Source organism: Aphelocoma coerulescens, chromosome 2 (assembly GCF_041296385.1).
Source record: "Aphelocoma coerulescens isolate FSJ_1873_10779 chromosome 2, UR_Acoe_1.0, whole genome shotgun sequence".
Taxonomy (NCBI): domain Eukaryota; kingdom Metazoa; phylum Chordata; class Aves; order Passeriformes; family Corvidae; genus Aphelocoma; species Aphelocoma coerulescens.
The window spans coordinates 123951387-123975107 of NC_091015.1; the positions used below are offsets into that span (position 1 = coordinate 123951387).

At 40.5% G+C, this 23721-nt stretch overlaps 1 long non-coding RNA gene across 2 annotated transcripts; it reads left to right on the forward strand.

Annotated features, from left to right (window-relative positions):
* The first annotated feature begins 565 nt into the window (after positions 1-565).
* Positions 566-2120, forward strand: LOC138105904 (uncharacterized). 2 transcript variants are annotated; one of them, XR_011148783.1, is made up of 2 exons: positions 566-745; positions 1665-2120. It is a non-coding gene; the product is annotated as an uncharacterized lncRNA (long non-coding RNA). The 2 variants fall into 2 exon arrangements; XR_011148784.1 differs by lacking the exon at positions 566-745 and adding an exon at positions 1044-1179.
* The last annotated feature ends 21601 nt before the right edge of the window (positions 2121-23721 follow it).

Below are 23721 nucleotides of genomic sequence, written 5' to 3' on the forward strand. Positions count from 1 at the left end.
CTTTGAAATCTTCATTTCCATTTTGTGACTAATTGCATTCAGTTTTGCCTCTTACTTTCTTGCATACATTTCTTCAGTCTCTGACCCACATAATCAAGAAAATAAAAAGAAAGGAAAGAGCTTTTCAGTTATTTTGAAGTTTACCTCCAAAACAAACCTTCAGATACATCTCAAGAAGTGACCACTACCTCTGTTTGTTGATACTATTCTGTTTTCTCTCCTGTGTCTAGGAGGGAAAACAGAATCTGATCTTGTATCACTGCCCTGCCATTTCATTGTTTTTCCTCATTCTCTGTTTCTGCTGTGGTTGCTGGTGAGGTGATGAGCCCTGTGGCACAGGATACTGCACCAGCCCAGGCTCGTTAGCTTCTCATTAAGCAAAACTGTAGTAGGGATGCAAGTCTCAGATCAGGGTAGTGAGCAAGTGTCAAAAATTTGTTCTAACCCAAGGTATGATGCCTTGCAGAGTAATTTCTCCAACCCTTTTTAAAAGATATGTGCATTATTTCTCTGATTGAAGAGGTGCAGGTTATTTCCCTTTGCCCATCCAGTCAACCAGGTAATTATGGGAGGGTGACAGGACATAAAGCTGCCCTACCTCTACTATCTGCTTAGCTGTGGGGATTTTTGAAAATCCTGAGGCTGCCCAACTGAACTCCAAGATTCAGGCAACTAGACAGGTGGCAGAGGAAGGAGAGATTTTCTTCAGAGCTGCACTAAGAAACAAACATAACTCATCTGCAAGGTAAGGGGAAGCAAACAAACAATGAACCAAACCAATGAACAAAAAGTAATATTTGACAATAGGTCAGTGTCTACAAGATGCTAAGTTTCGTCAGTGCTCCTGACCCTCACAGCAGGCAACACAGTACATTTTTCAGAAGGTACCAATGGAGCTGCAGGAGTATGTCCCATAATGGTATTTTTACAGCACGTGTCCCATAGGATGTCACAGCCCTCACAGAATTCTCTCTCCACACCCACTATTCTCACCACTTTCATAGAAGCAGGTGTGTTGAGGTGTAGGGAAGGAAATAGCCACACTAGCAAAACCAGCCTCTAATTTGGGCTCATGAGTAGGGACCAGAGGTGCAGCCCACATGGCCAGTGCTTGACTTCTACCTCAGAGGCACCTAAGGCTGAGAGAGGAGGGAGTGAATTCCAGCCTAAGAGATCTTCGTAAGTTACAGTGGGCATGGTATGTGCAGTGCCTCTGATAGTGCAGATGCTCTCATACTGCTCAGATGCCAGGGACTGAGCCACTTGGAGAGGGAGCCACCTTTGAAAACAACAGTGTGTGTAATTTACCCTCATTTTAGCCTGATTCTGCACTGTCTTGCATTTTGCTATTGTTTATGTCTTTCTGCACTGAGATGAAAGCACATGTTGGACAGTCCTCCTGGTCTGGGAATGCTGAGTCTATAAGTAATGCTATGTAGGAAATGTTTCTGTGAATTAGTATAGCAACTGTGATTTTCAAACCCAGTCCCCTTACCAAATAACTCTTTTATTTGACTGAGTGATTATTATGAAATAGAATTTAATTCCTGTTATGTTAAGGTTTGTTTGCAGGCTTTTTGGTGTTTGAGTTTTTTTGGGGTGTTTTTAGTGGGGTTTTTGGTTGACTGGTTGGGGTTTTTTTGGTTTGTTTGTTTTTTGTTTAGGAAGAGCCAGATGAGCAAAGGAACAGGAAGAAAAGCACTCTGCATCAACTACACCAGTACTTGCTTCTGAGTCATTGGCAGCTCTGAAGGAAATAATCTCAAATGTTTCTGAGTAAGGAATAAGATGAAGTGACAATTGGCAACTTCTCTGGACTACTAAATCACACAAGAGAGTGGGATGGTCATTCCTTTAGACATCTTTCTTCATATAAGATGTAGGATGAAAAAAGCTATATTACATGAACAGATTTCAATGGGATTGACGTGTGCGGGAAGTATCTAGCTGGTAGAACTAAAATGGCCTTGTAATTTTTTAAAAGCATGGATGACAGCTTCATTACTTCCCAAACAACAAAAAAGCTCATATTGGTTGTATCCAACATGGTGAAAGTTATACAGGAATTCATCTAATAGAAGAAGAGAAATTTATGTCTGAAATAAAATCCGACAACTGCTCAGGATTGTAAATTGGCCGTGTTTGTTATGTGAAAACAGAATACAGCCTAACCCCCCAATACATCTGTTTGTTGCTTTAGAAAAGGTGTATTTTACACAGCCTAAAATATCTGAGCTGTGTAATTAAAGCAGAAAAATATGAATGATTGCTGCAAACTGTTTGAGAAATTGTTATCTCACCAAATTCACATAAGTCCAGAAAAAAAGGCTATATGAGTTAAGAAAGCATGGAAATATAAGCACTATTAATACTGAAACAAAAAAGAAAAAGTTAGAAAATGAGATGCCAATAGTAATGAACATACATTAAGCAGAAAATGAAAAAAAAACCTGAATCCAAGCCAGTGAACAAGAGGAAATTTATGGATAAAAGAGTTAAAAGAAAAATAAAAGAATAATCTTTTTAGACTTAAAAGAATAAAAAGAATTTGATTTGCAGGGTGTTTATAAAGAAGAAGATGAAGCTCTTAGAATAAAAATTTATAATACAAAATGGTGGAAGCATTCAAAAGTTGTCTTTTTTTCATTTAGGGGAAAAATGTAGATCTATATCCAAATGATAGGAAACTGTTGCTGAACAGTTTCTCAGCATTCCCAACAATATGTAATGCTGATGATAGACAGCCATTGTGAAAGCTAAATATTTAAAATCATCAGGTGTTTCATGTAGATTATTTAGATGTTTTATTTAGATTTGTTTCTTTGGATTGATTTTCAGTAGTTTTTGAAGCAAGCAGGGTGTTGCAGAGGAGAAACAGAAAGGCAGCATTGTGCCAGTGGTTAAAGCAGAGAAAATACTGTGGTCCCATTAGCTCCAAGCCTCTCAGTCTGATGTTAGTCCTGAGCTCTGACATGGGACTATTGACAGAGAATTTGATTGATAGATAACGTAGTTTAACTAGTGACAATTAACATGGTTTTAGAGAAAACAGTTCTTGTAAAACTAACTTTACAAGATGTTTATGAGATTGCTAATTTAACTGATAATTATATTGAGGTAGTATACATAGGTTTTGTAAAGTATTCTACTTGGTTATTCAAAATATTTTGATTAACACAGTACAGCAATAGAAAATCAGTGTTGCTTCTGTTAAATGCATTAAAACTGGTTAGCAGATACATCTTGAGATGTAGTTATAAGGAACAATCCCCACTGCCTGTGTTTGTGGTTGCTATAAGGGTTCTGCAGGTACTGGTTCTTGGCTGTCTATCATTCAACATTATCAGTGACATGGAAGAAAAGATAAAATCATTACGAAAGAGTTTGCAGATGGCGTGACATTTGTGGCCATGTTAAATAATGACCTGCAGAGATCTCTGTTGCAGGAGGGTCTGATTGATGGGACAATGGGTGCAAAACCCCAGTAATTTCAGCAAAGCCATATGTGCAGTATCTGGGGAGAAAATTCGTGAAAGAGAGGGAACATCTTCATAACAGAGCCAGGGAAAAAGATGGAAACTGTGATGACTGGTCAGCTGGGGCTGATCCTGATCCCCATGAGGTGTCTGAGTGTATAAACAGGGAACTGCAGTGTCAGCCATAAGGCTGTCAGTGTCCTTTGTCCTGTCTATGTGCCCACAACTCACACAGGTTGAGGCCAAGCTGTGGGTGGAACGAGGAAGAGCGTCAAAGATAATTGCATCAGAATTATATGAGAAAACTTCTACTTACCTTGTCAGGATGGAGGATAAAGATGTTTCTGAATGATGGAACATTGATGCTAAATGGGTCTTCAGATTTCTAGTCAGAAATGAAACAGCTGCTGGGGCCGAAGCAGGAACCTTAACATTCATGAAGCTAAACTGTGAATGAGCGACTTTGCACTAATGAGCAAATGATCAGTCTGTCCCAAATTAAACCCACCTTTTTCTGTCTTCCTGATGTTGAATGCTGTTGATTTTGCTGTTTAGAACAATAGAATCATTGGAAAGCTAGGTCCAGAGCTAAAGGTAGAATGTTCAGGAATTGAAAGTTTAACAAGTGCTACTAATAAGTCCATTATTTCCATTTCCTAAGCAGGGTACTGTAGATCTTACTCTGCCTGGGAGCTGGGTAAAAACAGCCAGTTAATGTACTAAAGGTCAGAATTTCAGAAGTGCTCTACAAATGCATTACAACCAACTACTAATAATTCTCTCCTTTTTTTTTAAGGGGTCTGGTCATGTCCAAGGGAATGCCAGCTACATTTTTCTTAATGTATGAGCACAAGTTACACACAGCAACCTAACAACACAATACTGCCTCTTTAATGCTAATCTATTCCTTGCAATCTACTAGATACATGTAGAATCATTGGTGTGTATCAAGAGAGCAAAATCAGATTCTGAAAATATCTGAAAGGATGCACTAGAGTGTACATAATAATGTATTTTAATCTGCCAGGCCTTAAAATTAATCATGAATTCCCACAGAGATTTTAATAATTTTGAGATGATGTTTTTTTTTCATATAGTGATACTCTTGGACAGAGTTCTTGAAATGCTACATGGAAATGGGTGGGGGAGGGAAAAATGGGGGCCATTTTTCAATTACCAGGTTAGCTAAGATAGACACAAGAACTACTGTTTAATTGGTTGTTTTATTCTTTTTCTTCCACCTAATAGATAATCAGTAAGGTACCTCAAACACAAACTTTTATCACATCATAAAGTTGGCATACAGCATAAAGTTTATCTCTTTGGGCATATACTTACGGGAACAATTCTCGTCAGCAAATGCCATAGTGAATGACTTGAAACTTCCTGGGGAAGATTGCAGTTTTTAGGATCTCATCTGTATTTTGTCCCAAACATTTTGTCTCTTTATGGAAGATAGTATGTTGTGGTGTCCTCATGGCTTCAAGCCACACAGGGCCATAATTTTTGTCCAAATACCTGCAGCTCCCACCACTAAGTATATTTTACCAGAGTCGCTTTGCACAGTTACAACAGAGGCATTATAACTTCAAATCCAAGCTATCTTATTTCTTTTGTTAAATGCTCTGTCTTTGATGTGTGACCATGCATGTTGTGCGGTAAACAGCACCAGTATTGCTGATTTTCAGGGCCAAAACAAAGATATTGTTCCAAAAATTACTGCTGAATCCACCAAACAAATTATTTATAATACACATGGAATTAAACCAAGAGGTAAGTAATTATTGTGCATCCTGTTACTGGTCCCTGTGAGACAATAATGTCAAAAGGGATCAAGCACAATAAGCGAAATGCATTTAACTCATTGAAAAAAAAACCTTGTAATTTTTTTAAAGAGTATTACTTATGTTTCACCACTTATATGAATTTTGCACAGCTGCTTGCACTAATATGTGTTAAAATGGGTAATTACCATAGCAATCATTGTGTGATACAACACTCTTGCTCCATTTTAAATATATAGCCCTGCTTTTATCTCTCTCTTGCCCACAGACACACCTGATTTTATGCTATTTGCTTGCTTGTTTCTTCCTTCCTACTAGTTGGAGCCAAGAAATATTTCAGACACCAAATATTTGACACATTTCTGGATCTTATGTTAACAGCCTATGGGCTGTGGTTTTGGTTCCCTGTTTTAATGGTTAGAAGAAGCAAGAGGCAAACAGAATGGTGATGTTTATGATGAGAGGGTAGATGAAGGGGTGAGGAAAGCTGGGAATAGCTGAAGTGTGTCTGACACAGCAGTTTCTCTTCTGTATCACTATTTTATTTTTATGAGGCTGCAGCAAATTGATAGCTTCTGATACCATAGTCAATAAAACGTTGTGTAAATTCCAGCGATGGGCTGGAAAAAGATTGAATTAAAAGGGAGGTATTGGGTCACATCCATATTTCAAGTCATTTGTGTGCTGCCTTATCTCAGTACCTGAGGGAAACAGTTTCTTCACAACTAACCACCCAATTAGTACCTGCTGAGCACCCGATGTTTGATTTTCTTCTAGCCATCCCCCCCTTTCGATGCAAACCAATTTCCTAACAGTTTCTTTTTCATCCCACAGGAAAACTTTTTTTCTTAGCAAGTTTGGACAAATTGCAAAAAGAGATTTTAGAAAGAAAATTATTCAGAAATCTTCCCAATCCCAGAAAACAATTTTTTGTAAACATGATGTGGCAGTCTGTTTAGCCATAATTATTGATGCAGTTGAGTTACTGCTTCTGCCAGGAAGATCTCTATAGAGTCATAGGATAATTCAGGCTAGAAGGGACCTCAGCATGGTCCTCACCCAACTGTCTTCAAGCAGGATCAACCACGAGCTCCAATCAGCTGGTTGGGGATTTCTCTTGTCGAGTCTTGCAGAGCTCCAGGGATGGGCACTGCACAAGCCCCCTGGGCAGCCTGTGGTGCTGCCTCCATGTGCTCCTGGGGAAATTTTCCTCCTTGTATCAGTGTGATGATATCGTATTTTCAGCTTGTCCCTGTCGTCTCCTGTCCTCTCACCATGAAGTAAGAGACCAGCTCCATCTTCGTCATGAATGGATGATGAGGTCTTTTTTTATCCAAATCTCACAGATTTGAATACATCCAATTTACGAACCCCACCCTCCTCCCCCAAACCCAACACCACGTCTCCACCTTTGAAAATTGTACTGAAGAATTCCAGAGGTGACTTTTTCTGCCATCAACCTGGCCAGAGTGTAAACCTAGTACTGCTACCTGTCTTTTCATACTTTGTAAGGAAAAGAACAAGCGCAACAAAAATCTTAGAGAGAGATCTTAAGGAGACTAAGATGGGGCTTTTTGGACAATCTCTGCATGTGGATTTATTCCATTCTCTATGAATTTGAGAAAAAAAATTACATCCTTCAGCTGATTTCTGAAAGGCCTTAATGTTCATCATTACATTAATTTGATAGGCTACAACGAGTGTGAAATATATTTAGAGCTTCCCCTGCAAGTGATGGTGCTCATAATACTAAAATATAGTTTACACTTTATGCAGCACCTTTTATGGAGAAGGACTTCCAACCATATACAAAAAAAAAGAGAGACACAAACCAATATGACTCTGCTTACCACTGAAATGCAACCTGGAGCTGGAGGTAAGTATTCAGCAGTGCAGAACAGAAGAGGAGTTTATGACAGAACATAAAGAAAAATTTTGCACCTACCAGAAACTGCAAGGGGAATTTAGCTAAGCGAGATAAAATTCCCTAACTCAGCATCTAGAAAGGACATCCTGCTTATGTACTTTTCCTCCTGGAAAAATGTCTCATTTCTGGCTCTTCGCACTCAGCCTTTTAGACCATGCTGACTCACCATGAGCAGTGGAACTTGGAGAAGATAATAGGGGTGAAACCAATGGGATTCAAAGAAATTGCGCTGAATAACAGATGGGATTTACTACAGAATTATTTAAATTTTGGAGAACTGAAGAGCTAACCTATTGAACCAAGCAGCATTTATAGCTCACACTTCTAGGATGTCATAGGGTGATGTAAACACCCTGTGAAAAGGGGCATCACTATGTCAGATTTTTCCAGAAGACAAGCATTAAGAAACCCATACATAAGTGCCTCACCCTCATGATGATGCCACTGTAGCACCTTCAGGATCCTCTCCTCACCTGCAGGCGTTACCACTGCTCACAACGGCGGCTCCACACAGCACTGCTGGGAGCAGCGGGAGCGTGGCTGGCGCGCTCGGAAGGGTCCTGCAGGCAGCCTGGGGAATGCTGCAGGCAGCACGGCAGTGCCAAGGTGTAAACAGCAGCCAGAGTGCAGGGGCTGCTGTACCCCAAATGCTGCAGTGTGATGGCTGCTGATGAACAGGGAAGCTGCCACAAAATAAGACAAACTGGAACCACTGCATAATCATTCATAAGAGCTAAGCAATCTTTAAAATAACGACTATGAGTGCAATTTATGAATCTTTCATTAGTGCACATTTAGTAATTACACTATTTTAAATTGATGTGATATTTACTGAATTGCTAACATTTTGTCCTTTTAATTAAACACCTCCTTAACCAAAGCAAGGTTGGATCCAACATATCCAAATGAAGCACATAGCACTGCACAACTCAAAAAATCTCAGATGTTTATTAGTGAGCATTGGTATCTAAAGCTGGGAGACTGTTTTGTTTTTGCACCTTGTATGGATGATGTGTCACTATTGCCAAGAAAAAGACAAGTATAAATGACATCAGAATAAAAGCAGATAGAGCAATGGTGAAAGAAGAAGAAATTCTAACAGAGATCTCCAAGTGATTCTCTTTCTGGCCCCAACTATGTGCACCGAAGTAATCCGTGAACAGAGGTGATGTCAGACAGAGTATTTTGTATAGCCACTTTACAACTTAATACATTATGTATTGCTTGTTTAAAATTGCTTGTTCACCCACCCTTTTGCATTCACACCTTCAGTGTCACATTCATGCAGTTTTGTATATTGTCCTTAATAGACAATACCAGTTATCCTTCTCCGTTTCATGCCTGTTTTTTTCCCCCAAACTTTACCCCTTTCTCACAGGGGATGTTAGCATCAGACTAAGGAAAGCTAAGATGGCATATTGCTGAGGGAGATGGAGGCAGCAGTCATGGCCATCTCAACATTGAAAGCCATGGATAAAAGCAAGATTGTAAATGTCAGGGTAGGATAGGACATCTGCCTGGCAAGCACTGCATTCCCATGGGGTTGGCATTGCTGCGGAGCAGACAGGACAGGCATTTTCAGTGCTGCTGGGGGCAGTGCTTTCCTGGAGGGGGGACAGTGCCAGGGCTTCTGTTGTACTTGGTGGCCCCCATGGCATTTTTGCATCCTGTGCAGTGATTGTGATGGAAAGACAGAGTCCTGCAGACAAGCTGGTGAGCTGGCAGGTGCTGGCAGACCCACGCCCCACTGGCAGACAGCTCATGGAAGGACGTGGGCTCTACCAAACCCTGTGCAAGACATCGTGTTATTTCACTCTTTCAGCCTTGTAAGTACATGGAGGATCTTTGCTTGTGGTTCTACTGAGCCCAGAGGGAAACCTGAGATGCTGCACCCTCCAAGTGATGCCTTTTCCTGGTCTTAAAATCAAGAATCAAACACAGTTAGAAGGGAAAAAGGGGTTTTACCTCGGTATTTATTTTAAGGATCCTTAGGTGCACCACGTCCAGGTTGAATGCACCTCCATGCACACTGCAATGCACACACACACAAAAGATCTGGTATAACATTATAGGTCTTACTAATTAGCATATCTATCAAAAATTCCCCAATGAGAGGCTCAAGTGAGCCCCCTCCCCGAGGAACCTTCCCCTGGATGGTTCTATCTTGGTTTACAGAATGTGTTCTGGAGAGGACTTTGGGGTCTGGGGCACACTGATCCCTCACTATGAAGCTTCTAAAATATTTGACAAACAAGTCCAAGAATGTAGGCAAAACCCCCCCCCTAAGAATATAAAAGCTATAAAAAGGTATAAAAGGGGTATAAAAGAAAAGGCAAAAAAATCATCACAGCATCACAAGTAGCACCTGAGACTTACGAGAGCAAAGTCATTTGTGGCCAGAACAAGAGCATTTGCTGCTAAGGTGGTACAGAAGCAAATATGGTCTTTGTTTGCTATTTTACACGGGTAGATCAACTGGGCAGGGTAGTATCCCCTCCTGCCTGACAGTGGTGGAAAGTCCCAGAGTACCTGTGGGGCAGAGAAGGGCCCTAGAGAAAGGGCATTTTCTCCCTCTCACCCCAGCTCTTTCCTGCGGTGAGGTAATCAGGGGAGCAGATGATCAGCTTAGTATGGTTTCCAGTCTAATTGTCAGGAAAGTGAAGAGCTCAGCCCAAGCTACTCTGCAGCAGATTCAGCGTGTCCTGCTGCCACCATCCGTGCTGCACAAAGAGGAGGGCAGCAGTCAGTCCTTCTAATTCCTTAGCCTGAGTGACCTGCTTAACACCATTCAAGGCAAAGGGCTGTAGCATTTTTGCCTGATGGGAGCATCCTGGATCTGCAGGAGAGTAGTGAGGTGCTTTTGTGCCGTGAGACTTCTGTGCCTTGAGGCTCTGAGAGACTAACAGCATAGTCTGTTCGTGTGCTTTCTAAAGCTCAGCACAGGCACACACATCTCAGTGCATCAACAGAGATACATCCTGAAACTGAGGGAAATGCACATTGTCTTTTGCCTGGTGCCCTTGGCTGCCTCGGAGCTGAGGCTGAGCAGAACGGAGCAGTTCCCCAGCAAAAGCAGTTCCCCAGCAGCTGCCCATCCTTAATGTGCAGAAAACAACACTGCCCACGTGCTCTCATCTCCCAGACCTGAGGAGGTTAGGAGAGATCTGGCTCCTTGCTTCTTGCTGTGGTAGTGTCCCTCCTTGCTGGCAAGGGTTTCACCTGCTTTTGAAACCAGAGAAGCGAAAAGCAGCAGAAACACAAGTTCTTGCAGCTTCTTGTGTGTGCTGGCAGACGCTTTCTCTGCATTGAAACCTCTGAGTTATATCCCAAGCCCTGCATAAGCCAGCCTTTAGATCAACAGTTCTTTAACCTTTCTAGCAATTTTCCAATCCCAGGGTGTACATTTTCTGAGGAGTCACTGAGCCCCCTCCAAGGATAATCAGGGCTGTTTTCAGGTACATCCCTGTTGTTCTCCAGGATTTTATTTTCCGCTGTGGAGTTTAACTCTCATATCCTCATGCTGGGAGCAAGGGATCTGTACCTCATCTAATCTTGTAAGCATTTGTAGCATCTGTCACAAAATTATGAATTGAACAAATTTCACCAGCATTAAGAACCCAGGATTCTCGAGAAATTCAAAATTTCAGATAAGATTTTAACAAAAGACAATAAATAGATCATTCAGCTAGTGCAATTTCATTATAGAACTGTAGTCTTCACTCAAATAGCAACAGAATGGGTTTTTAATAACTTTTTAATAACTTCTCTCAGCAACATCCCTAAATAGTCTGAGTATTTCTTAACTAAAACCATGGAATGGGCAAAATAATGCAGATTTCAAAGTCAAACACTTTGCTAATTTGAGGTTATAACCTAATAATATTTTTGTCTTGGTCAAACCAGTCTTTACTAATATATTTATTTTCAAAAATTTTTACTGTAATTTGAAACTGCTATGAAACAATATTTAAAACCTCTAGTAGATAATATTTATAAAAATATTTTAGGGGTACAAACACTTTGTAAGTTATTTTTGCATACACTATCCTGGATATAACAATATGGTCTGTCAAGACAGTATCACCACTATAATAATTTTGATGTAGCCATAAACCAGTTACTGACTTCTAAAAGTAGTGAATATCAATAATGACTTTTCAGCACTTCTAGTTTTAAGGACTACCTATGACCTGAGATAACTGAATTCCAGGACTGAAATTAGAGGATTTTAATGGAACAACATGGTTAATACCACATCCTGACTCTGCAAAACTGTAAGTACGTGCTCAGCTGTAAATCCACAAGTGTCATTGTCTTTAATGGGACCATTTGTGTGTCTAAAAATCAATCATGTATACACATGCAGAATTGGAATCACAATAACAGAAAACAGAGGCAATGATTAATTATCCAATTGGAAGTTGTTCACTAATACCGTGTCTGACAACTCTATAAATCCATTTAAATCTGTGTTAACAATAAATGATCAAAGCCTAATACTAAGGGTATAACCTAATTAGTAGGACAGGAAGTGCTAAATTCAACAGGTATTAACGAAGATGACATTTTGATGTTGGGGAAAATCTTTCTGGAAACAAGAGCAGTGAAATGTGGTTACAAAATTTTCAAGTAAATTATGGAGTTGCCACCACTGAGGAATTTTAAAGAAGAGGTCAGGAAAATTTTCCAGTGTTGTTTTTTTTTTTTTTTTTTTTTTTTTTTTTTCTGGTTTTACTCCTCTGTCTTGTGGCAGAGGAGTAGGCAAGGTGATCTCTGGAGATGTGCTCCTACAGACCTGGTCTGTGTGTAGAAGAGGATTAGACCTTGATCTAGCAGATTGGGAGGGAGCTGGACATCATCAACACAAGGATAGCACCAGAGCCTGAGGGGGACTGTGCAGCCTTCTGCTGCTGATGTGGTACTCACCTAGTATATACTCAGTATATATATTTGCCCAATATATACTAGGAAAAGTATTTCTAGCCTGTGAGGCCAGGATCCCCAGCATGCCTAAATCCTGCACAAGTGAAAAGATCTGAGCACTTTGTCCTGGGCCTTCAACTAGGCTAGAAAAGAAACACACTGTCCTTTCTGCATGTTGCTTCTAAAGATCTGCATGGAGTAACAAAGGTCGCATGCCATGCTTTTCATATGTTTACTTAAGACTTTGCTGGACTGTTGGATTTCTGTCCCTGGGAATCAATGCAGATGGTGGAAATTGTTTTTTTCTGTATCTTCATCCCATGCAAAGCCATTCTATAAGGCAGAATGAATGTAAGATATGGACCTTGTTGAGGAAGCTTGCAAGACAATGAGAGGGAACATTGAAAGGCTGGTTGGCTAAGCAGGAGCACACTGGAGCAACTTCAGACACACCTGGAAATGGCACATTCAGTCTGCTGTGTATTTATATTGCTTACTCTTGTGCAATCTAGTCTTACTGACAGCTGCTGAAAGAACTTGATTAATCTGCTTAAGGCCTGTTCTTTCCCCACTCTTTTGCTCTCTAGCCTCACACCTCACCCTAATGAATTGGCATAGCCCAGGTGCCATGGTGAGGGCAGCACGAGTGCACAAAGAGTAAAAGCTCACACCGTTTTCCAGCCAGCATGACAGTCTTTTGGAGGTGGGGAGAGAAGAATATTTTGGCTAAGGAGTAACTAGATTTCAGGCCCATTTTCTGGCACTGTCAATGGCAGCAGTTTTAACTGCACTATCCTGAAATCTCCTGCAGCTCCTCTGCTTTCATTGCAGTCTCCTTTGCCTTTGACCTCTTTCTTCTTCTTTCAGATTTCCTCTAAAAGTTCCTTGTCTCCCTCAGATGATCTCTTGTTCATCTTTCCTGGCCAAACAAATTTGTCTTTCAGTCCTTCACACATCTCTAAGACAGATCCTTCATACTGCCTGCTTTTCTGATATCTCCTTAAGGATAACTAGCCACCAGTTCAAGGCTCAGATGACAAAATCAGAGATCTTATTTTTTCCTTCAAATGTCTCCCTGCTTGCTCTGGTTTTTATCTACACCATCATCATGATGTTGGTCACTGTGGCCTGGGCCAGCTTTGACACTGCTCTTTGTACATGGGCCAATGCCATCTCTAAACCTGTATCCATGTAATTTTCTCAGAATTTCTGCCTTCCAAACAAATCCATGATGTCCTGTATGTCCTTGGCCCTGTGAGATGTTGACTGCTCCCTGGCCCATCCAATGAGCTCCCACACACCCAGCTGCCATATCTTAGCAAGCACTACCTCATTTTCTCTGTTGCTATCTTCAGGTATGGGAAGAGCACTACACAAACATCAGCAGATTCACTTCTTCGTTTTCTTTAAGTTGTTCTCTTTTTTTTTTTCCTCTCAGGTACCTATAAAAATTGGCACAGGTTCTACAGCTGCTGTGCTGAGTGCTCTGCCTTGCCTTCACCTGAAAGTCCCCCTCCATGCACCCTCCAGCCATGTGCTGCCTCTCTCTTCTCGGCTTGCAGGTTCTCTGGGCTGTGATTCACTCAGCTCTGTGTTGGGGCAGCATCTAACACAGTGTATTCAGGACATTTATAGCCTGTAGGGCTGCCTGCACTGCAAAGATCTGATGGAAGTGTACAAAGTAAGTAGCAATGTGTGCTTCTGCAATGTAATGTCTCCGACACTACCATCTGGATCATCTTAAGGTTTATATAAGCTGTGTAAGTGCCTTGTAACAGCTACTTGTAGCAAAACCAAAAATTCTTTAGTGCCCTGTGTTAGGGATTAAAACCAGTGAAGAGGGTGTTCAACAAATACTATTACTACCTTCTTTTACACTGGTTTTGTTCTCTTACCAGAGAAATCCTGAAGTCATGGAAGAACTGAGGACATCACCATGCAGGTTCGTATGAGGTTTCTGACTGTGCTGTGCATGATATTTCTTCTGTAACAGTGCCATTGATTGCTGATACGGAGTTTTGGATATCCCACTGTCTGCACAGGGATTTCACAGTCAAATTACCCCAGGAGACAGAAATGTGTGTAAACGGGAATGTGACCTCTAAAGTTTTTGCAACTAAAGTTTATGGATGGTCTTCAAATCTTTAATAATTTTGTAAGGAGGAAGCAGAAAGCATTTTTCTCACTCTAGTCAGAAATGTGCCAGATTGCTGTTTATCCATGATCTTCCCAGCAATCTATGAAATTTGAAGCCTGGATTGATGCATATTTAGGTCTTGGAATCAGAAATTTCAGTTTGATGCCACTTTCTCATCAAGTGTAGAGTATGGTGTACATCTCCAGATGGCCTATACAAATGCTCTGCCGTACTTCACTCACTTTTTGAATGTCAAGCATCTCTGGGATTCAGCACATCACCAATTAGCATCTTATATCCATTTGACAGAAATGATTCCTCATTATTTCATACATTTCTTCTTTAATAATATTTGCACACTGAATTTCCCTTCTGTTAAGAGAAAGGAAGATAACTCTGAGGTCAGGGACAGTTTGTAAAATATATTTCTTCTGTGGTGTCCTGAGTTTTCACTTGTTTAAGCTGGTATCCATCTCTGTGTTGAACCTCCCTCAGTCGTACTTTGGTCTTAGACAGTACTGAGCAAACATTCAGCACTTTTTATTTTATTATTAACACAGGACATTCTTAACAGTATTCTACACCCAGAGCCTCTCACCCAAGAAGCAAAGAAGTGCAGGGTAACAAGAAACTGCCTTTCCACTTAAAACTGCCCCAAAACCCCTACTGTCACCGATTGCTTCTCTGAAATCCACATATACCCACAGCCTCTGAAACACCTAGAGCTGCTATTGCTATCCAGGCTGTTCTGAAATACACCTTTGTACATGTTTGAAGAGATGCTTTTACCAGCCTGCTTTGCCCACAGTATACACTTGGCTTCCACCTGTATGGAATGATGCCTGATAAAACAACCTCCACATGATGCCTGATAAAACAACCACAACTACAGACACAACTAAGCAGATCTGACTCTTAATACTGCAGTGCCAGAGCCTCTCAGCTACATGTTCTCAAACCACAGATGCATGTGACAGAAACCAGCTTTTGTTTAGAAGCCCAAGCTGCTCACATCACCACCCAAATCCGGGAACCAGTGCTTTCAGGGAAAATCTATGAGTAAGATTTGCCACAGAGCTGGCAATGTTGGTGACATTGCAGTCCAAATCCTCGCTCTGCAGGCAAGCTATATTTAGCCTCAAAACTACATCCATCTCCATGGATGAATAGGGGTAATTAATAAGGTGTGCTCTTCTACAGATTGCACTACTTAGTTCTTCATGCACGTGTGTGTGAATGTCAGAGCTCTGTAAAGGTGTCAAGGAGGAAGCCAAAGAGGGCTGCAAGGGTGAGAGGGAGGAATGCTTCCTGGGGACAAAGAGTGCCTGAAAGTCCCCAGGAATTCTCAGAGTTAAGCCAGTCATGTTCTGCATTAGTCTGTGAGAGTATGGGGACACCTATGCATGCAGATACAGGTGGGAAAGGGAATGAGGCTGCTTGCTTGTATTTCTAATATGTAAATATTTGCAGGGTGGTGATAAAGCAAAGGTCGCTTTTCCAAAATATAAGTACGTGTCTTTTCTCTTTACCACTTCTTTCCACTCAGTGTCTCATGGTGAGGATGGCTGAACTTTTGTGTCTTCTGCTCTCAACACAAAAAACAGGCCAGCAGGTGCAGGGGGGAAATGCAGCATGTTCAGTGCCTCCCACAAGCAGTGTCTGCAAAACCGAGGGGAAACCTCCAATGGCCCTGTGCTCAAACCCAGACCCCAGCCTGGAGAAACTTGTGGCATCCCAAAATCAGCTTCCCAGATGAAGCTGCCCCTGTGCCATGAATGCAGGGCCACAGCAGCATTTGCTCTGTCTGTAAAACCAAGGGGTGTGATCTCATTTGAGAGAGAGATGTATCTACCAGGATTTTACAGCTGAGGTCCCCTGCCTCTCACCCTCTCCTTGTGCACCTCAGGTGGCCTGTGAGTGCTGTGGCACCTCAACACCCTCTGCTTTCTGTGCACATGTACGTAGGTGCATGCAGCACATGCAGCTCACCCTGGGCATGTGCGGCTGGTGGCACAGCCCTCAGCTGCAGTGGTGTAAAACAGCACAGGCTCAGTGATGCTCTGCTGAGATGCTCACTCCTCACGCCTGCTCAAACAGCAAAGGTACCCACAGGGACATGGAGCAAAAGCTGCTGGAGAGAGGTGCAAAGGGAATGGGGACACTGGAGGTGGCACTATGAGGCAACAGACACCAGTCTTCATCAGCTTTTCCACTTAGTTTTGTTTTGAAACAAACATGTCATGGGCAGACACAGAAAATAAAATACATCCCTGCATTCAGCTTCTCAGGTAAAAATGTAAAATGTATGCAAGCAGTTTTTTAAAATGCTTTTTATGTTTCTGATAGACCAGAACTGCTGGAGCAGATCAGATCTCTCAGTTAAATATGCATTCATACATTTTTTAAAAATGTATAATATTGACTACATCAGATGTAATGGCTCCTGTAGAGTCATTACAGTGCAGAGTGCAGGCTCTTTATTTGGTATTGTATCAATTTGTAGAGTGGACTGTCATGGTGCTAATACAGATGTATGTTAATAACAGTATGGAAGCAGAGAAAATGCTGCAGGCCAGCTGCTGGATTTTAATTCCAACATTTTAGCCTGTTAAAAATATATGCGAGCTTAAATCCTCCCTTCCCCTCTGCCCGGTGAGCAGGGTCTGAAGCATGGTCCTGTGTTGCTGTTATGTGTGGGTCACCAGCTCACAGCTGGGGGCAGCTACACACTGGATGTACAACAGGGAACTGCAGTGCAGGGTGGAAGAGAGGGAATTTGGCCTGAAAGATCAGATGGTTCATGTCTTCATTGGCAAATGAACCTGCTTTGAGGTTACAACACAGGATGTGTGAAAAGATCAGAAAATGGCTTGATTTGTGTTTGCTTTGACATGAGATAAAAATGTCTAATATAATTTCAGTTAAAGTACAAAAGGAAAAATACGTTTGCTGAGCTGAGATACAATATTGCATGCCTTGAGCGTGTGAACAATTTTTACAATCAATTTATAAATACTTAAAAAAACTGGTTTTCTGTAGAAAAACAAACAGCTAAAGAGAAATAAACAGCATCCCTGCAATAATTCTGTAACTTCATACTGATGTAACCCAACAGCTGACAGAAGAAGCCCTCCACGTAAAGGAAACCAGAGATACTATAATGATTTTCAGATACAGTTGACAAGAGACCATTTAGTAAACTTTTATTTTTTTTAACTAACAGTATGCAGGGATGTTGTATTCTAGGCTGCTACTAATAATCTCATCAGAATGCAAAAGCAGTGACTGTGTTATAAAATCAATGATCTGTTATATTCTGCAAGAATTTACAAAAGCCTAATGTCATTTACTACACCATGAGAACCATACTTGGATTAAAAAAACAAAAAACCCCAACAAAAAACAGAATTAAAAAAAATTATTACAGCTGATGAAAAAAACCCTGTTTGCTAATGCCAAGTTTTAAAGATATGATGCATCTTAGGGTTAAAAAAGCATATATTCTGAGTGCAGGAAAGGGAAAGGCATTCATGTTTGGGAAAGTGTCAGACAACAAGTCCATCTCAACCACATTCACATCACAGCTTTGCTGTGGCTGGTCAGTCTCCATCACCCTGCAGTGGCAACTGGATTTGTGCCATAGACTCAAGCTCTGGGGAGCTTTGCAGAAGATTTTTTTTTTTTGGGGGGGGGAGGGTGGTTTGTCCCCTAACAGTTCTGACTGAAGACTGAATGCACCATTGTTAGAAATAGGTTTTCAAATAATTGCAAAGGAAAGACTTTTTTTTTAATTTTATTTTTTTAAATCTTATTTTATACAGAATAAATGAAGCAAAACCTAGACAGACCCAAGACCTTGCCATGCACTGAACACATCATCATCATCATAATGGTTATTTCTTTTCACCAGCAATAAGATGTGTTTTGCAAACATAAACTAATTAAGCCCCACAACCTTGGAAATGAGTCTGTAATTTCCTATAAAAGGGGAAACTTAAGCGAAGGCCAGATTGTGACACACTTACTAAGTACAAGCGCTCCACAAGTAGCTCCATTGACTTCCTCGAGCCCCTTTTTGGTGTAATGTGTAGTGCAATGAGAGGTATCACAGCCTGGTGTTAAATGTCTTGCCTGGAGGTGCACAGTGAGTCAGAGCGGGGTGGCACCAGGCTCTGGGACCCAATTCCATCACTCCCAGGGTTGTAAATTGTACCAAAGCTGATTGGAGCTGTGTGCCTACACCCAACAGGACCTAAAGGCTCCACACGACTCCTGCCTGTGAGCCTTGGTCTCAATCCCTCTGTCCAGGCTGGGGAAGAAAGGAAACTGCAAAGAGCTTCTTGGAAACAGCCTGTGATGAGTTGTGCCACTTTGGAAAAACTGGAGGTGCCTCTCACCCAGATGACTATCTGTGTTAAAGGTTTAAAGCAGTCTTGCCATAAAAAACAAGTCCTTATTTTGGCAAATGGGAAAGCAGGGGATATTTGCCTGGAAAAGGGTTGGAGATGGGAGGCAGCCAGGGTGCTCAGGGGGGCTCAGCCTCAGAGCAGCTGGGGCCGGGGCAGGTGATGGGGTGACCCTCCTGCAGAACCCCCAGGTACCTTGGAGGAAGCCATCTCCACTCAGGCACAGGCTGCAGATGCTGCAAATAGTGCAAGGCTGGGACGAAGTGTCTGTAGAAGGGAGAGTGCACTTCCCATGGCAAAGAGACAGGTCCTGCAATTACAGGACATAGAAAAATGGGAAATGAATGGCTTATCTATTCTTGAATCATGGTGTGAATCACATGCTTTGAAAATAGGAAAGACAGGCCCATGTAGCACAGTAAGGACTTAATATCACACTAAGGAATTGCTCCTTGGGAGTAGTAAACACTGCGTGCCACAGGTCTTCTCTTAGAAATGGCTCCCAGGCAAGACATTGGAGTTCAAGAAAAGGAAAGCAGTCCTGGAATTCCCAAGCTTCTGTGTTTGACATTGGCTCTTCAAGACTGTTCTCCTAAGCATCATTTTCCATGCGGCAATATACAGAGGTTGGTATTTCAGGTGAGGCATCTTTATTCCTGGGTCTATGGTATAAAGATGGAATGAAGCTTTTACGCTTTCAGACTTGCACATTCTGGACGTGCTGAGGTGCTGTACACCTCTGCTAGCAATGGCAGCTCATCCTTTGAGGTCCTCATTAATTATGCTAAATTTCAGCTGGATTCTTAAGACCAAGCAAAGAAAGGAATATTTACTTATTATCCTAAGCTTTCAATGCAACCATGTCGTGTGTATGGGATGCATTTAATATTGGTTAGATTCTCTTTGGTGGTAATAAGCAGAGAATAGATTCAGACTTCACGCAAGTGGACTAACAAAACCAAGGGAAAATGCATTTGCATATAAAAAATCAAAGGGAGAAGTCCACATACATTATTCAAGAGGTCTTACTTCAGTCTAGAATTTTGGGTTCATTTTTACAGAGCAGTGTGTAAGTTTGGTTTGCATTTCTTTCCACGTTGGAGGCCGATATGACAATAAGTGAAAAGATCAGAGAACCAGCAGCTCTGAAAGGCTGCATTTTCTCCAAGCCTTCTGAGACATGCTTGTCCTAATGTCCCTTTTCTCCCTCCTCTGTTATTGCTATTTTCATTTGCTGACAAGCCCAACATTAAACATTTGCCGGAGTTTTCATATCGATAGTACGTTATATTGCCATTACTGAACAGTTTGGGGCTTTGTGGCTAGCTACCATGACAATAGATGCACAGCCTGGAACCAGTTTTAGTTAATTAGAGTCAATCAATCCAAACTTTGCTAACTTACTCATGTGAAACAATAGTATAATGAACCAAAGTCTGCAAGATGATTGGGAAACACAAATTATTGCACCCTGATAAATTAAATGTGACTATTGCAAAATCTTCCTTCTAAATGAATACTCAGAGAGAGAATGTATGGGTGAATAAGCATAATTTAAAATAAAGAAAAAAAATTAAAGAAGCTGCTATAACCCCACTTCAATGTTTTCATTTTTCTTTAAAAGAAATGGAAAACCAGATTGCCGTATATACAAGACCAAATGGGTATAACATTTTTAAGATTAAAATTTTTACACCAAGTATTCCTATAAAATTGACTCCTCATTGTTTGCAAGGTGTCTAAAGAAGTGCAATCATTCTGTTTCTTTTGTCCTTCCCAACTGCTTGTTTTTCAAAGCTATTTGCTAAATGTTTGTCTGACCTTGACAAGGCAAAGCCCTGAACCTGTACAAGCTGGGATACTGCTTTCAGACTGCTTCTCCTCATAGACAAAAGGACTTATTGCTCCTCTTTTAGGGTGATAAATATTTTCCCAATGCTCGGAATTCAACTTATGTACCAAAACAGAACTCACCTTCCCCAGCTGTTTTCTCTTCATTTTCTAAAAGCAGTATTTTTAGAATAAAAGGATCCAGTTGATAAAAAGTGTACCAGGATGGCATTTAAGCTTTTGTATTAAAATGTCATTTTGGGTAGTGAACTGGCCTATAACAAGCTACTCAAAATAGTTTATGGTTTTCACAGGGTCTTAATTTTGTCCAGTACGCTTCTTATATTTTTTATTTGTAATATGTTGTTCACATGTGCCACAGTGTACAAAAGGAGTCCTATGGCAAAGGAGTGAGGCCCTGTGCTAAAGACATCAGTGTGTCGACATGCAGTACATGAAATATGGTGCACACATGGACCAGATGAGCCACAAAGAATAATCAAAATTAAGGCTCGTGGGATTTGACAAGTGGGTTTTGATGAAAAGGAGAGGAACTGTTGTACCATGGTTTCACAAACAAGCATGAGATTTGAAAAGCTGAATGCATTAACCAATGGGTTTTCTGTAAATATTTCAAATTATTTGTTTGATCAAACAGCACTTTCCAGAAGGAAAAAGCTCTTTCTAGATGTTGATGTAGTGACACAGGTTTGCGGAGGGAGACATTTATGTAGGGCATAATTTTATCTATTCTAAAGAAAAATTTAAGATTTTGAAGCTTACAGGATGGGAAAATTTGTGCTTGATACAGCAGTACTTTCCCAGATGCTTCCCAAACAGTCAGTACTGAGGGTTATGGATGTGCATTGCTAAATCACAGGTGTGTTAAGGTAAGAAAGTCTGGGATCTTTTCTGTCCCCTTACAGAAGTAATCACATTTTGCCTTCCATGTGTATTTGTGTTTTATTTTCCATTAACTATGCTAAAGTTTCATGTTGTTTCAACCATACAAGGGCATATTAGGAGCTGTTACAGAGCAATAAAGCTGATGGATATTTTCCCTCCTACCTAACATTTCAATGTTACATGGATTCTGCTTTCCATTCAGAGGTTAATATGAATTTGGTTTTGAAAGAAGATAAAAATCTGGGTGCAGTGTACATATTGCTCATATCCAGGCTGCACTTATACCAGCAGTTCTAGACAGGTTTGGGGAAAAAAAAAACAAAACAAACAAAATCAAACAAAAACTGAATCATTTAGGACTTTGTAAACTGGTCATTTGGCTAAAAGAAAAATTCTGAGTGACCACTTTTACATATCACAGTTGGATTCCTAAAGCTAAGGCTGTGAGCTGTTAGCAACAAATTCAATCAAAACCATCTGACAGACATTTCTAAAGAAGTTCAAAAGATCCAAAATGATAGCTTTCTCTGCCATGCAGTGAAAGAGTCAAGAAAACTAGTAAAATAAAAATGTGAAGGGTAATAGGGAAAGTTTATTAGCACCTGAAAAAATTTACAGTACAGATTTTTCAGAAATTTTCCTAGAAGAACTTTTCTACAGTAATTCCATTCTCCTTCATCTGTTTCTTCTGTGTTCTGAATTTTCCTTCCTACATTTGATTGCAAACACACCTGAAATAAGCTATGTTTTAAATAAAGGAATTTTAAAAAGTTCTCATCCAGTATGTTCAGTAGATGCACAGGCCTGGTTACAGGTAACCAGTACTTTTCATGTTTGTTTTACCATGACTATGTATTAGTGAGCCATGGGAATTTTATAAAGCAAACTTCTGCTGTTACAAGTATTGGTGGAGAATTTAAAAAGTAACAAAAGAATAAAGTACAGGGAAGTCATAGCAAATGAAATACAGTGTTATCTCATTAAGTAAATCTGGGAAGGTGGATCTCAGAGCTCAGGTTAGATTTTTTGCTAAGGACCTACAATAAGGTCCTTTAACTCCTGGAATTCAAGGTTTGATTTAATATGCAACATGAGTCTAGACAACGCTGTTTTGTACATATATTTAGGGAACTCACTTTAAATATCTCTTGGGTGGGAACTCATCTGAATCCAGTTACCTTCACTGATATGCCTCTTACTGAATAAGCCGCAACATGACCTTGCAAATTTAATTCTTCAGTAGAATAAGGATGAGAAATTAAACCATCAATTTTGCTCTAACTTTTCTGTATTCTTCATCCTCAAATTACTGCTTGGCATTCAGATTCTTTTTCCTTCCCTCCACAACCCTTTCTGTTTTGTTTTAAAACACAGAAATCATGATATAGAGAGAGAATTATTGCAGTTTTCCCAGATGGGGACAACCACAAGTGCCTATCAATATCCCAACACTGCTGTGCTCTTTATAGATGGCTTTTTCCTTACCCATCATTGACCTGACCATGTCCTTTCGCAGTTACTTAATAACTGTGAAGTCTTTGCTGATAGCATGCTGTTCACAAAATAGGTTTCTCAACCTTAAATATAAAATAGAAATACCCTTTGTTTACTTTACACTCGTCATACCAGTGAACACAATTCATATTTGCATCTAAATTTCTATGCAGATGTGAAGTTTAGTTAGCCTCTAGGAATGTACACTGGGAATGGGACCAATGATTATGCACAATTATACCACTGTTAATGACCGTAACTAGGAAATGGGTGAACCTGTTTTATTTTCTATAAATCACACTGGTTCCTCTCTTACCTTCCTCTCTTCTCTGTCAAAAATCCCTGTATAATGCAGTTTAAATCCAAGTGACTGCAACAGGGAGTCAAACTGGTATGTAATTCTTCCACCTTGTGATAGCTATGTCCTTTCCTAAATAATTATCACACAGTGAAATAAAGGGACCTTAATGTATTTCCTAAAGTTCACTGAGGGTCTGATCTAGATTCATTTTAAGTAATAACCATTGTCTGAGGATACCTATCATCTTGGTAACTTCAACCAAAAAATTTCTCCATTGATAATTCTGCCATAGGCTTCTCAGAAATCCATGGAGAATTGAGACAGTTTTTTTCATGTCTGAAATTAACCCTTGGGAATAAGCTGTGCCCATTTTCATTTGGTCTTTACCTAATACAGACTGGAAATTTTATCAAAATTACAACCAGCGTTCTTGCATTGATGAACTGTTGTATCAAAGGAAAAATGCTCTGCATTTTCCAAGCTTTTGTTTATTTCTTCAGTCTTTGCTAGCAGTTTTCTAGCATGAATATGGCAGCT